Source organism: Equus asinus, chromosome 18 (genome assembly GCF_041296235.1).
Source record: "Equus asinus isolate D_3611 breed Donkey chromosome 18, EquAss-T2T_v2, whole genome shotgun sequence".
Classification (NCBI taxonomy): domain Eukaryota; kingdom Metazoa; phylum Chordata; class Mammalia; order Perissodactyla; family Equidae; genus Equus; species Equus asinus.
In genome coordinates, this window is record NC_091807.1 from 19177886 (window position 1) to 19194139 (window position 16254).

General features: G+C 32.1%; 1 protein-coding gene across 1 annotated transcript in view; it reads left to right on the forward strand.

The window, feature by feature from the left end:
- Window positions 1-16254, forward strand: part of NCAM2 (neural cell adhesion molecule 2) — a 483364-nt gene that overhangs the window by 450875 nt on the left and 16235 nt on the right. The gene's annotated exons all lie outside the window — the stretch shown is intronic.

Sequence of the window (16254 nt, forward strand, 5' to 3'; positions counted from 1 at the left end):
TTCTTTCAGAGTCTCTTGTCCTTAACCAAAGAGACACATTTTGGGGTGGCCAATTCTGATCCCCCACAAAGATCATACCTAAATGTTTCATTTTAGGTATTTTATTATGGTTCAAATCTATGAGGCATAATGTAATATCCTTAAACAATTTTTGAATAAGTACAAATTAAGTAGGGTTTCTCTTATTTTGGTTTATTTCCTTTCGGTCTTCATTCCAATTCTTTCTAGTATTCTCTCTCTCTCTCACTTTATCTCTCTCTCTCTCCTTCCCACCCTCCTCCTCTTCTTCCCTCTTAATTTCTGGCCGTGAATAAATAGGATGTATTTTTTCTGTTCCTTTTCTGTTAATGACTGGTAAATTTTAAAATCCCAGCAATTGTAGTATGCATATATGTCATAAAACCTTCACCAAGGCTAATGCATTGAATGAGTAACTCAAATTTATACACTTCAAATGATTGGAGATACAAATATTCTACAAATAGCCCTAGAAATGACTTCAATATAAATTGAAATTGATGAAAAGTCCATTTCCCAACAACTGATTATGTCATTAAAAAGTAAAGAATATTATTTAATCACTATTAATTCTTGATAGTGAATCTTACACTTCAGAAGATATTACCAGAGTAAGTTTTAGGTCTTACATAAAGAAAACACAAGTCTTTCTAACATCTCATTAACATATTCTCTTCCAAATTACCATCTAAATTTAAGTAGTATTCTAGAGTTAGCATTTTAACTTTTAGATATAAGGTTGTAGTATTATCTCATTACTTTATCATACTTAAAAACTTGATAAAATACATGAAGTTTGCAAAAGTATATAAGCAGCATTACTATTGTTATTTAAGGCAGTGGAATCAGCAAGTTTAACTCTAATTTAATTGTTCTGAAATAAACTAGAGATGAGAGTTTAATATAAATGCTTCATTTTCCAAGCACCGTTGGTTTTCTCATGTTGTCTAAAATTAGGAACCAGATAAAGATCCTGGTAGTAATCCTCCCCTCCGCCATGACTGTTAACTAACTTCAAAGCTTAGAATATCTGTCCCTAAATGTTACCCAAAAAGTAGAATATTCTGTAATATCAATTTAGCAGAGGCCAGCCTGATGTCGCAGCAGTTATGTTCATGTGGTCTGCTTCAGTGGCCCAGGGTTCGGATCCCAGGTGCGGATCTATGCACTCCTTGTCAAGACATGTTGTGGCAGGCATCCCATTTATAAAGTAGAGGAAGATGGGCATAGCTGTTAGCTCAGGGTCAGTCTTCTTCAGCAAAAAAAAGGAGGATTGGTTACAGATGTTAGCTCAGGGCTAATCTTCCTCAAGAAAACAAACAAAACAAAACAACAACAACAAAAAATGGGAAAAACACAATAGCCAAGAAAAGTATGTATATTCAAGAGTTCTATTAGTATATCTGAGATGATCTGAACTGCAACTGATGTCCTTAAGTCTTTGTTGGTAGAAGATTTTACCTACTTTTTAAAGATTCAAGTGGAATTCAATTTCATTTTAAGTTGAACTAATCTAATATTGGTTGTATTAAGCCTAAGTATATTGCAAAATTTCTTAATTTGTGTATGTTCAAGTTAAATTCACTTATTCTTTATCATCCATTTTAAGAAATAAAAATATAGTTACACATTACCAACATTGCATAATATTAAGAGGTAGCATCATTTAAAAAAAGTATGCCATATTTATTTTTATTCTGTATATGTACTAAGTGGACAGTATGAGATTAATCTTCTAGCTAATCTGTTTTTCCCTAAAAGCAAGTCATTAAGAATTGCTGTTTTAAATAACATCCACAAGTCATAAAATTCTTTTAAGAATATTTTTATCTCACATCTTGCATTGATTTTATGTATAACACGTCTGTTTTAAAGTGACTATTTCTGATCATTTTAATTGCATTTGTTTTCATCATGGCTTATTTTCTTGGAAAAAAAAGGTACTTGTTATAAATGTATTGTCGTCAGTATCATCTCTTATTTAAAACCCCCAGCATAATATCCAGCACCGTGTGTAATCCTGTGCATGTGTTTCATAGTATATTAAATGTCATTTTATTTTCTGTACTTCTGTGTCTCCATTGTTGTAATAAAGAAAACTGAGGAAAAACTTTGTTATATGTGTTTTCTTTATTACTGGTACAAACCTTTTCTGTCCTTGTTGTGTGTTTTCATTTCTAATTTGATCAAATCCAATATGTCAATGTAATATACATATAATCATCGAGTGATATCTCTTTTGGGATAAATAATGTCATCAGCAGACTCATATTGTAGAAATAATTTATAAACAATACCAAATCCTGTTACTTTCCTAGTAAACTAGTTCTAGGGTCTTCTTAGAAACTTTTTTTACTAGTAGGTGGACGAAATAATCGGATGACATCTTAATAAAACACATGAATATGGTTAATAATTTCAATAATGTAAGGGCTCTTGAGTTGTCTCCATTGCTAGCAAAAGTTTATAAAAGCAGACACAATTGCTTAAAGTGAATTTTCTCCAATTCCTTTGGTTTATATGTTACTATGATTTACTTTGAGCACCATAAGAATAAAGTTGTAGAAAATCATTAAGGTTCTCTGTTCGTCTTCAGCCAAGGTGGGAAACAAAAATGGCTTTGAAAATTTACAAATAATAATAACGAAATATGAAAACAGACTACCTTCTTCTTTTTACCATGTACTGTGACACACACTGTGCAGAATGCCTTATGTGCAATATTTTACTCACTCCTCGTAAAATCCCTCTGGAGTAAGCATCATTTCTCCCACATTTTAGATAAAAATAGTGGGGCCTAAAGATGGTGAATAATTTACATGTGAAGAGTCACAATTAGAACCCGGGTCCAGTACTCTTAACGAAACATTATATCACTTTTTTGTTTTAGCACTGGACCTGGGTTCACATGATAATGTTTTAATATATAAATTATACAGTTAGTGTTTATAAAGTGAAAAAGATGAGAATCTCTGACTAGACGTGAATATATATTTCTCTTGCACAAATACAGTCAAGTGTTGTGTTGCCAGATAAAAATGAAATAGTGTAGAAATTGCAAAAGAAAAAGATGTCCATTTTCAAGATTTGCATTATTTTAGGGTACATTTAATTTTTCTTATTCCAAAATAGCCCACTCCAAAATCTTTATCTTAATATATTTATATGCACCACCCATTAAAACATAGTTGTATACATTTCAAAATGAAAGATTTAATATAATACCTATTTTTGGTTGTAATATTTGAACTTCTTTCACTTGAGACAATAGTTATAGAAGTTTTGTACACCGGGTGGGAGAGTTAAGTTGTTTCTCTTTGTCGTTCTTGTTTATATTTTTCCTGAAGCCCCCTGACAATGAGATGATATCCAATGAGAAGTATCTGGGAATTGTTGGACATTTTTATAGTGATTGTCACATTAACTTTATATTACTTTATTAGCTTTATATTACTTTGTCATTGTGGCCCACTGTGAAGAAACTAAAGAGATTTGAGGAGATCTATTCTAATATTCTAAGCAAAGACCAAAATCAACAAACTGAGGACTGGAGAAGCCAAATAACTAGTCATCGACAACAGGCAACTTAATCTCTTAGTGTTCCTCCTATCTTTGTTTATGAAATTACGCTCAATCAAAGATGGCGTAACTAAATTTCTAGTCTTTGACCTATGTGGTCTTAAGTCTTTGACCTATATGGTCTTATATCTTTGACCTAGTACCTTTGACTTCTTCTTAATTGGCCCATTAAAAAAACTGTGTGACAAAGGAAAGTTCCATGTATTAATCAACCACAGTTCCTTCCAGTAATCATGTTATTTCTATTAGCCAGCTATTATCTTTCTTAACTTCAACTTGCACATATAGCTGCTTTCCCATGATTAATGTAACAAACTCACGCTGAGTTTATATTCTTAAGATAATATAAAATTAAATTTTATCACTTTCCAATTTTTACACATTTTCTGAAAAACCTTATAAAATGACTTAATTACATTGTTGGTAGAAATAGGTCATTTTTTATTAATATAAAATAATATTTTTACTTACTGTCTAATAACAACTAAAATAGAGATTCCCGTCTCAGCATCTGTCCTATTCATTTTAAGAAATCAAAATAAGCAGCTTCAACAGATCATTTGGTAGTGGCTATATGCTTGCTTCTCTACTGCTTTCTCATTTATTAATATGAAGACAAATATTAAAATATTATAAAATTCATATTTAAATATAGAATTTATGTTTTCTGTTTAAATATGAAAAAAAGTAAAAGTTTTACCTTTAAAACAAAAGTAAAAATCATATCTTCAAACTAGTGTTTCCGTTTTGAAGAATCCATAAACGACAAGCTTCAATTTGCTATTGTCCATTTATTATTTCACCAAGGCTAAACTGGATATGTAAGTTACATGGAAGGTAAAACACTAAACTTCCTGATGCCTTTGAAAAATGACAAGAAAAATATTCTGCTTCTCAGTGCTTATTGGTGGAAAACAGAAAAAAAATTGTGGGGTTTTCATATACTAGCCTGAGACTTCTTGTTCCACCAAATGTCTCAGATATGAGGGAAAGTTTATTTAAGGGAACACAGAGAAATATTTCTCTACAGCAAGATCTGGTATCATTCCTTGTTGGGTTCTATCATACAAAAACAGAAAATACAAACAGCTGACAATATTTAAGAGTTTCCTGTGTCTTACCCATCACTTAATATGTCATCTTTTTTTAGTTGTGAAAGGATATAAAAGATTGAGTATTGTATTTATAGGCATTCTCAGTCAATCCAGGCATGTTAGACATTCCCATGAAGATTTTAAAGATATTAGCATTCTATTTTTTCTGCTTTTAAATAGACTTTATTTTTTAGAGCAGTTTCAAGTTCACACCAAAATTGAGAAGAATGTACAGAGTTCCCATATACCCCCGACCCTGACACATGCATAGCCTCCCTGTTATCAACATGCAAAGTGGTACATTTTTCACTATTGATGAACCTTTACTGACACATCATTTTCACCCAGAGTCCATAGTTCGTATTAGGGTTCACTCTTGGTGTCGTACATTCTGTGGGTTTTGATGAATGTGCAATGAAATGTATCTCCGTTATAGTATCATACAAAAGAGTTTCACTGCCCTAAAAATCCTCTGTGCTCTGCCTATTCATCCCTTCCTCTCTCCTAACCCCTGGCAACCACTGATTCATTTTACTGTCTTTATAGTTTTGCCTTTTCCATAAGGTCATGTAGTTGGAATCATTAAATATATAACCTTTTCAGATTAGTGTCTTTCACTTACTAATATGCATTTAGTATTCCTCCATGTCTTTTCATGATGTGATGGTTCATTTCTTTTTAGCATTGAATAATATCCCATTGTCTGAATGTACCACAGTTTACTTATTCATTCACCGAGTGAAGGATATCCTGGTTGTATTTCTTAAATAAATTGAAAATCTACATTTCTATTTTATAGCTGATGGTATAAAATATATTAATTCAGATGCACTATGCAATGATACACATTGTGTGTGGTCTTACATATTTAGAATGTTTTGTTTTAATAATATAACAATTCTTTTTATATAACTCTAACAGAAATTGAATTCTAAGACACAATACAGCAAGTGTCTAAAACTGGAAATTTTGCAAAACTTAATATGTTATAAATTCCTTGGAAAATAATAATACTATCCATATATTTGTTCACATTTTTCATTCATTGTCATATACATTTGGAAAATTCAAAGGTACGTATATGTGGAACAGCCCCTTAATATTAACAGAAAAATGAAATTGGCCACGTAGTGGTTGAACCAAGGAACTAAAATTTAAATTATTCAATTCTGTATCACTGGCCAACATATATTTTGATCATATTCATTCCATTCTAAGAAGCTCCATTTCCTATTAATCAATAAAAGCCTCCATCATGTTCTGAGAAATAACTAAATTATCTCCACCAAAACTGAACACATACCGTAAGATTTAAACTGCATATGGAGAAAGTATAGAGTTAGTGATGTAGGAATAAGCTTCAAAAGTAGCCATTTGAGTAGATAATTATGACATATAAAAATATTTTATATATCTTTATCCCATTTTTTGGAGAGTTTTGTGGCAAATTGTCTCCATTCCAACATACTTAACAGTTTGAAATATCAGTGGAGATAAGAGCATAGATATTCTGTGTGCGAGGATTTTAGATATTTCACAATTCCTCGTGATTTATAGTTGCACCAGATTTAAAACAGCAACATTTAAAAATATTAATTTCCGAAGTTTTCAGTTCTTGTCAGCATTTATCAGAGAAGTGCTGTTATCTACTCTTTGTTTTTTATTTCTCACAATTGACAAAGCTTACTTTCTTTAACTCCCTTTCTTATGTTAAAATATGTTACTTTAAATCATATTGAGTATTTGACAAGTTTTTATCAACATTCCCGTAGAGGAATAATAATGTTATATTTTAGATTGTTCAATTTTCACAGGGAATAGTTTTAAAAAGATAGATACTAAAATCTTAAGGGAGATTGAGTAGCTATTTAAAAAACAGGGTGGAAGTGATGGACCACTTGAAATGTCATGCCATTTAAAAGTATATAGAATAAGTATACATAATTATAAATATATACTATATAAATTTATAATATTATTTTTGCTTATACTGTGTCTATTTTTTAAATATATAATAGACATTAATTATCTAATGTTAATTTGATCACTAGTCACATGTAAGAGGCTGAATCTAACTATTTCCTCACTTCTTCAATCAAGCAGGGTTGGTATGCCTATACAGGCTATGGAAATGGGCATGGAATAGGAGAGAAGGATGAGTGGACAGGCGTTCCATAGGCGCACCCTGGGCCTCTACTAGTTCCCTCCTAACCATTGCAACAGGATCTCCTTTCCTATCTCCAAAGTCTCCCTAGTATCTTTTTTTGAAAAGACCACATTTCTAAGGTTTTGGTGGTGGTAGTGTTTGTCTGTCAATCTTGTCTTGGTTTGTTTGTTTATTTATTAAGTTGCAAGGTCCATTCTCTTCAACCACATCATTTATCAGTTAATCAACCCCAACCCTAGCAATCCCCCCCAATATGTTATCTCTAATATCCATATGCATTTGGTAATTTCAGAATATGCCACGTATTTTCATACGTCTCCATGTTTGTTCATGCCATGTTCTGACTGAAATGAACTCCTCTCATCACATGGAGAGTTTCTTCTTATTCTTCAACTCTTTTCAAATCTCTTCTTTTCTATCATGCCTTCCTTGACCATTAATCACTAACTTATATGCTTCTCTTTCCTATCTGCTTAGGTCACATTACTTCGTACCACTCGGACACCATCAATTGCACTGCATTTCAGTTTCTAAGTTACATGTCTCACTCACCCCTCCCAAGACATTATGAGCCCCAGGGAAGAGAATAGTTCACGTTTTTCATATTTTGCCCTCACCACTGCTTAAGAGTTGTTTAATAACATTGTGACAAATTAAAGAATGAGGGCATATTTTTGGCCAATTTATTCCTGGGCAAAAATATCATTTTTGTAACATCAAAGGACTAGAAGATATTTTGAAAGGATATTTAATTCACAATCTTGCCTTTATAAAAAAACATATATAAGAAAAGACATTCTTATAAGAAAGTATAGAGTTTTACAATTATAAATGTCATTTATATAGTATACATGTTTACAATTCCCTTCCCATTACTAAACCACATATCCCCAGTTAGCTACTTTTTCTTACTCCAAATCATATTTAGTAAAAAAGAAAAAAAAAGTCTGGCTTATCAGTGCTGCCCCCCATCCCACCTTCTTCCAAATAATACCTCTTAATAGGGAGAAGTGATTTGAAGGAAAATTTTGGATCGCCATTGAGTTTATGTGAATAAACAATTAGTTATACTTTAACAGAACATTTTAACAGAGGAATCAAGATAGAGAATAGAAACACAATAATAAATACAATCTTCACCCCCCTTTTTAGGAGGGTTGTTTGAACAGAAGCTTGGCAGCAAGCAATCAATTGTCTACATCAATATTTTTTAACTGAGGACATAGAAAAGATGCGACCACCGTATTAAAATATACTGAAAATAGCCTGAGGATTTAAAACAGATACAAATAACAACACTAGGCTTTACCGATATATTTGAGGAAGTTGAAAAATTGCTGTGAATTTTACTTATAATTTTTAAAATCTGAAATTTTCAAATTTCTAAATGAATATGTGGATCCTACAAATAGTGTTATCAAGGAATAAGAAGTTAGAAAATCATATAAAATGAACTTCCACATACGCATTGATCTCCGACAAGAAGTTTTACAATTTGTTGCTAGATATATAATGAGCTCCAATGAATTTAATACATATTCATTGAAAACACAACAAATTACTTTTGTGTGATCCTAAAAACTAGAAATCCCTCAGACTGGTCACAAAGCACTTGTAAACTGGTGTAATTTCATACACTTATGTACTTTCTCATGATTATAACTCAGTTTTGATTTTTAATGTATTTTTTACCGATTTTTAATTTTAAAGTTCCAAGATTCCTCTCCCCAAATACAATCTCTTACAAAAGACTCTGAAGTTTTCTTTTCACAGATAACAATGCTCTTTTCACAGCCATCACAGATATTCCTGGCATTACGTACTTTTTTCTTTTAAATTGTCCGCTGAAAAATGCATAAGATCATATGTTCTACCCACACAGTTCTCATTCAGCTAGTTCAGTAAAGATCTTGATAATAGGAACTTGGGTGAACTTAAAATGCTACTAATAAGTGTGTTTTGTCAGGAAGCTGGAACTGAGTGATGTATATGCTTTCTTTATCTCATGCATACCATCGGCTGTCCAAAAGGACATCAAGATATGACAGAGTAAAAGATTACAACACAAAAGAAGTACTGTCTTTGTTATAAGGAGGAGAATTGGAGCCATTTTGTAATACTCTTTTGAGAGTTTTAATCTTATTTTTTATTTCAATGAAGATGAATTAGTCTAAAATACTGTGAAAAATAACCATAACAATAGAAGTAACATAATAACAAAAAAACTAATGGTGAATTAAAGAGAACAAATGAATTACAGAAGAGAATACCAAAAAGAGTATGTTCTTGTCCCCAAACTAAGTAAAAGTCCATGTCACCTATCAGAGACAATAAAAATATTATTAATAATACTTTCATTCATTTTAGCATTAGTCTTATAGAGATCAAGAAAGATTTTAATTTGACATATAGAAGTAAGGGGATAACCAAGAAAATAATTTACTATATGAATAAACAAAAAAGGAATGATATTAAACTAAAAAACTTGAGTTCTGGTCACAATGAAAAGCACATCTAAAACTAGAAGAATGAAACTGATGTTAGACCTTAGGCCTTAATGAAAAGAGTTTATCAAAAACGACAATAAATAAAAAACCATTTGTAAAATGTAAACATGCATTTACAATTATTTCTATGCATCATAGTTCATGAATGTTACCAATATTCAAATGTTTATGCTTGCTGAAATCTAGGAAGGTTTTGGGTAAGAATGGAGAAGATCTAATTTCTTTATAAAAGATGCTATAAACAAATAACAAGTAACAAGAGTTACAATAAACAAAGCGAGCATGAGTAATAAGTGCAATGAATGAAATGAGAACGTATTTGTATAGTGCTTTGGAATTCCCAGATTGCTTCCATATATATGATTCTCAAAGAATATTTTAGCTAGGATACCTGGGAATTATTATTCACATTATGTCAGTAATAAGACAGAATGAAGTTATCATTTGATTTAGATATGTCCAATTGTGTGTAGGCCACAAAAGAGGTAAACAATACCATTGTGGAGATAAGATATTAAAATTTCCGTGAATATTTATTTATATCATCTTCTTAATTTCCTATTTTTTATATTTTGTACTTGTACATTGCACTTTTCAAAGTATAAATATTATAAAATATTGCCTGTTTATAATTTAAAAGAAAAACACATATCTTAGGAGGATATGCTCAGTTTTTCTGAGTTTATGAGGAAGCAGTAAAAGAAGTCACCTAGAGGGAAGGAAGAATATGAAATCCACTCACAGGTGCTTTTGTGTTTGCTGTTTGATTTTTGTGAAAAATTTTGAATTAATGGAAAATAGGATTTTTAATCATCCTTGCTGATGCAGGTTGCAATGATTTTCTCCTTCCTAATTAATACAATTAAAGGGGTATTGACCAGACACTGGGAACCACAGAGGTTCAAACATTTGTTTCAAACAGAGAAATGAAATATGAATCAAAATTGAATGGTCCATCAATTCAGGGATGAACACCAGGCACCGGAAATGTAGGAGGCCCACAGTCATGACACACAAGAGAGATGTGGTGTTTAGCGAAATGGAAAGAGATAGTTTGGAATTAACTTTTCTAAATACCTATAACATATAAATGCGGCATTCATCCATGTATTTCCCATTTCCCATTTAGTTCAACTGAGAGATAACTATCAAGTCCAAAGAGAAATCTTACATAATTTGAGCTCTCTTTAGCGGTTCCTGTATTTCTTGTAGAGAATAGAAAGTCTTGTGATTCCACAGGACTGGGGAATATTATTTTCTTTCTTGACAAGTGGGTCATGTCGAGAAATGTGGAGGCTGCAGCTTTGTCTATATACCAGGGAAATATTGTGCTTACACTTTATTTTTAATATCCTCTCTGTTTTTAAAGTTGCAAAGCTTATTAAATTTTTTAAATCTTTTTTTTTTAATATTATTTTGTTGACTCAAACTAACTAGACCCTGGACTCATTTCTACACTTTGGCTCTTTACACTACACTTTCTTAGTCTTCATTGATTTGGAGGATCCTAGGAAAAATATCACAGAGCATATATTTATCAGTGTAAGATAATTTCCAAGTCTATGCGTGACTGGTGATTTTGAAAAACAGTTTGTCTAACACAACACGACAAGAAAATACGTGAAATCCTTAGGGATGGTAGTTGTTTTTTAAATTAGTGCCATATGTTTTCCTTTAAAAGTATGTATAACCCTGGAGTGTGTCTTCTGTAATGCAAGTAGATTATCACAATTGTAGTGAAAGTTCTTACAATTAATCATATGCCTTTGTTAATATAAAAATCTTATCCTTTGTCATCTTTTTTGAAATACAATGAATGAAATTATAATATATATAACATATATGTTATAATATATATAATTTTGGAAACTTATGCTTCCTAAGTAAAAATTAACTTAGATGTATAATAAGCCTAAAGGTTCCTGTTAGTTTTTATTAACTCTATGTTAGGACATGCCAGGAAAGCCCTCCAGTTCTACACTCATTTCGCAGGCACTCAATGAAGGTCTGTGAAACATATATGGATTAGTGGTCCTTTTCTTTTTCTCTTTTCAGCTATGTAGCCTCAAAAGTCTTTAGGTAATGCAGATGTCTGATTTAAAAGTAGCTGACTATTGTGGCTTTGATGGAGCCCAACTGCAGAAAGCTGTCTTCTCCACCTCTTTTCACATAGGCCGTATATATGTAACCATGCTGGTATGGGTTTATACCTAGATTTTCCACAGATCTTCTGAGGTTTGAAAGTGTGTTCCGCTAGGCAGGGTGAAGGAAGAAAGTATAAGCGGGAGACAAGTAGCCCTACCTCTGTTGGGGGAGGATATGGTATCTAGAAATGTCATGGTCAACACCAAAAAGGGTTTTTGAATGTCTTCTTCTTGTCCTTCACACCCTTAAACTGCTTACTTATTCTATTTAGCAAGATCTCATAAAAACAGCTACCACCATTCTGGGAGCAATAATCAAATCTCTATTTTAGAAGTCTTTAAATTAAAAAAGAATTTTTTTTTTTTTGAGGAAGATTAGCCCTGAGCTAACATCTGTTGCCAATCCTCCTCTTTTTGCTGAAGAAGGCTGGCCCTGAGCTAACATCCGTGCCCGTCTTCCTCTACTTTATATGTGGGACGCCTACCACAGCATAGCTTGCCAAGTAGTGCCATGTCCGCACTCCGATCCGATCCGGCAAACCCCAGGCCGCAGAAGCGGAACGTGCGCACTTAACTACTGTGCCACCTGGCTGGCTCTAAAATAGAAATTTCTTACTTCATATTTTTATCACAACATTCCAGGTCTGAAAGTAATTCTCTATCTTGAGATTATATATACACATTGAAAATGTTAAATATAATTTTAAAATATTTAAGGAGTCAAAAAATAAGGCTATTTTCATGAATACACTGCAATTTTTTTTTGAAAAACTAGTGTTATCAAATAGAATAAATTTCGTGGAAAATTAATTCAGTGTTTCGTCAGTGAGTGAGTTTCTACAACAGAAACATAAAAAGACACTCAGATGACAAACTTGAAATGAAGTTGGTTTCTCTTTTTTAATATTTTGATTTTATGTTTCCATGACAATTCGAATAGAAATACATGAAAGTCTGGGGAAAACTCTTGATTTAGTCAATTTCTAAGTGTGGGAGGTACATCTAGCTGGGAGATTATAGAAAGTCAGTCTCATTTCACTTTCAATAATAGCATATGTACCAAAACATAGATGTTTGGACTTTTTGACTCCTAAATTATTTACTCTTATTCAATTCTAATATAAAATCCCCTTTTTCAAAAGAGCAGTACGAAATGAGCAGGTAAAAGCAAGAATACATAGATAAATAATTTACATTATTGCATCTCATTTAAATAGCTGTTCCTCTGCTAGACGTATAGGGTAAAAATGGATATTGACATTTTTCTGTAAGAAAATTACACAGTTTAATTATTCACTATATTTTGCTTACGTCTTGATTATTTGATGCTGAATATCCAATATAAAATATTGACTCTAACCCAGGTATAAATAATATAAAACCTGAAACTAAATAGGCTTCATTTATACAGATTTAGTACCAAGGGTTATTGTGTGACTTAGGTCACTGTCCTCTCTGGACCTCAGTTTCTTATCTGTAAAATAGACCTGATAATATCGTTTTCCTACGTAATGGAGTTGTTTTAAAAATTACAGCATAAAGCACATGTGTAACTATTCTGGAAAGCTAGTAAAGAAAAGATGAATTTAAAATCCTTTAAATAATTACTATGCTCAGTAGCAATTTGTTAAATAATTAAAACCATAATTAACTTATAAAGAAACGTTATACACAACTTCTGTATGTTATTGAGAAAATAAATCATTGCTACTGCTCAAATCCTAGTGATGTAATTCACATATGGTTATGGTTTCATTTGTGAAAAATTCCAAGACAAATGAGTAAACGTTACACTCTAGAGTAAATTGGCAGCAGAAAAAAATTTAAAAAGTAGGAAATTTAGCTTTCATAACTATTATAGCCTAACCCCATGGGATATGAGCATTTAAATATATTCTTAACCTGAAATCTTTTTAAAAAACGTAACTTTCAAAAGACGACTTAACTGAATCTTTATAGCGTAAACCTATGTGACGTCTGTGCCTCTCCTCTGCCTTGATAACAATATATTCGGTTTTTCATAAAAAGAAATTCAAGTAAGCTTCAAAAATTTTAATCATAAGTTAAAAATGTATAATTTTGTCTGTCTAGAAAAAAGTAATCGCTATTTTAACACGAATATTCCTCCACAATAGGAAGCTTTACAAATATAATGTTTCTAAGAGCTTTTCCTAAAGATGGAAATGAAGCAGATCAATATACTGGTTTAATGCTAAAAAGGTCACAAATAAAATATTTATCATTTAAAAGCCAACTAGCTAAACCTAAGTCATTAAAAAAAGTGACTATATACTCAAGAGAATAATTAATGCTTCACAAGTGATACTGTAGATTGCTGATGAAAGAAATATTATTATAGGTGAATTTAACTTTAGACGGTCTATTTTTTTCACCAAAATTTCATTTCTCCAGAATTTTGTGATAGCAAAAGAGTAAGAAGAAGAAGAACAATAATTTCCAATACTTGTTAAATTTTTACCGAGTGCCGGCCAGTAAGTATTGAGGTGTTAAAATACATTATTATATTCATGACAATCTTTCCAGCACCTCCATGACCGAGTTTGTGGTCGTGGTTGTCTATGTAACTGTCCCCATTTTAATAAAGAGGCATCTCAGCCTTAGAGAAGATAGCTGACTTACTCAGGGACATTCTACAGTAAGTGATGGAACCAGAATTTTCTGAACCAGATCTAGTGCGTTTAGGTACAAAGCAAGACTCTTCATACTTAAAAGAGGTAAATTGGGGTTTATATAATGGACCAGATATATTATCATTGGTCTGTGGGATTTACTACCTAGGACGATGTCTGCATGTGAAAGGAACCTAAACGCAGTAGGAGAGGAATGACTAGTTTAAAGCACAAATGTCGTTGGGTCAATATTTCCACGGGGCTAAAGCTGGATCAGATATGTATTTTTTTCTGAGCTCTGGCTGTTGGATCTTGTGCAGTACATCAATAATCACCTATGAATTTTGAAAAAAATTTGTCTTTATATACAGTAAAAGGTGTTTCATAGGTGAGTTGTCGTCATTATATTCTAAGAGTAGATTCAGATGAGAATCATTTGTATTTGAAAGTAGATAATGCAAGAAAATGTATAAAATGATTTTTTTAACTGCTAAAAGACATCTTAGTTTGCATGATGTATTATTTTTAAAGTATGAGGCACTAGTTTTTTTTTTTTTTAATCTTGCATATAGATATATCTTTGAAAATTGATAAATAATATTTGGAATCTCATTCTCCATTTGTATATTGGAACTTTTTAAAGAAAGATACTAAATTCTCATGGCTAAAAAATACTTATGTTTCTCCGTCTTTCCCCCAAGTGAAGTCATGTGATAAGAGACTAGTTGTGTGAAAACTAGTAATTTCTCTGGATATTAGCTAGCCAATTTTCTTAGACCATCACCAACTTGGTAGCATGTTAAAATTGGATAAAGGAAAGAGATTCTGAAAATGGCATGAAAAAGTTATTTTTCCTCCAACACTACTCTGTATTTATTACCTGTTTCTCTTTATCAGAAATAAAAGAATCATAGTCAAAATTATGCTTTGTTTGGGCATGTGTTTCCAAGTTTGTTGGTTCAGTGCATAAGGAATTCTCATTTGCAACCTTAGGCAGACGCTATAGAAATACGTTCGTGTTCCAGCACAAGTGAACCATAAATTTGCCTGAGTAAAGTGCCAGGCCACCATGTTACAAATAGAATGATTTTTTACCAATCTGTCTGCAAGCTGTGAGAGCATTAAGAAAAATAAATAACATACTTCCTGAAAGAAATAAAATAAATGTAAACATGAGACTCAGTCATTCTGCAGAAAAATAAACTAGAATTCAGACAAATGTGGCAATTCAAGACCAACTCATTAGTGGCCGGTTCAGAATAAGAACGGTTACATCAATTCCTTTGGATTGAAATTCCTTCAGGTCATTTTTTTTTTTTTTTTAAAGATTTTATTTTTTCCTTTTTCTCCCCAAAGCCCCCCGGTACATAGTTGTGTATTCTTCGTTGTGGATTCTTCTAGTTGTGGCATGTGGGACGCTGCCTCAGCGTGGTCTGATGAGCAGTGCCATGTCCGCGCCCAGGATTCAAACTAACGAAACACTGGGCCGCCTGCTGCAGAGTGCGCGAACTTAACCACTCGGCCACGGGGCCAGCCCCATCCTTCAGGTCATTTTTAAAATATTACATCTAATTTGAAAAATATGACTTAGAAAAACTTTGTTCTACATATGTATTTTTTTCATAAGTGGTTTTGTCAACCTAAATTTGCATCTGTCCCTGTACCTGTCACTTGCATTCCACATTAGTTACATATTTACCGTGCCATTATGATGTTGAGTAATAAATATATTTTATCATTAAAAATGATAGCCATAATTTTACAATGTCATATAAGCAAATTTTAAGATAATTGCACTAGGAATCATTTTGAATAATTCTATAAAATTATCTTATATAATCCTCTTTTTTCCCCTTTGGAAAACACAGAATCACCAATTTAATCTAGTTTCTTTCATTGTCTTTATTTTCCTGTGTATACTTTTATAGTTGTGAAGTTTACCCTCATTTTCAACTACAGACATAAAACTCTTGATTCATTTTTGCCATCACTAGCCTGTCTTGCTATTTCTACCTTGTCAGTCAGCATATTCCATCCTATTCCCAATCACCTCTTCATACTTAAACAGTGAAATGGATACTTTGGGCATTATTTTCAGGAATTCCTACAGCCAGA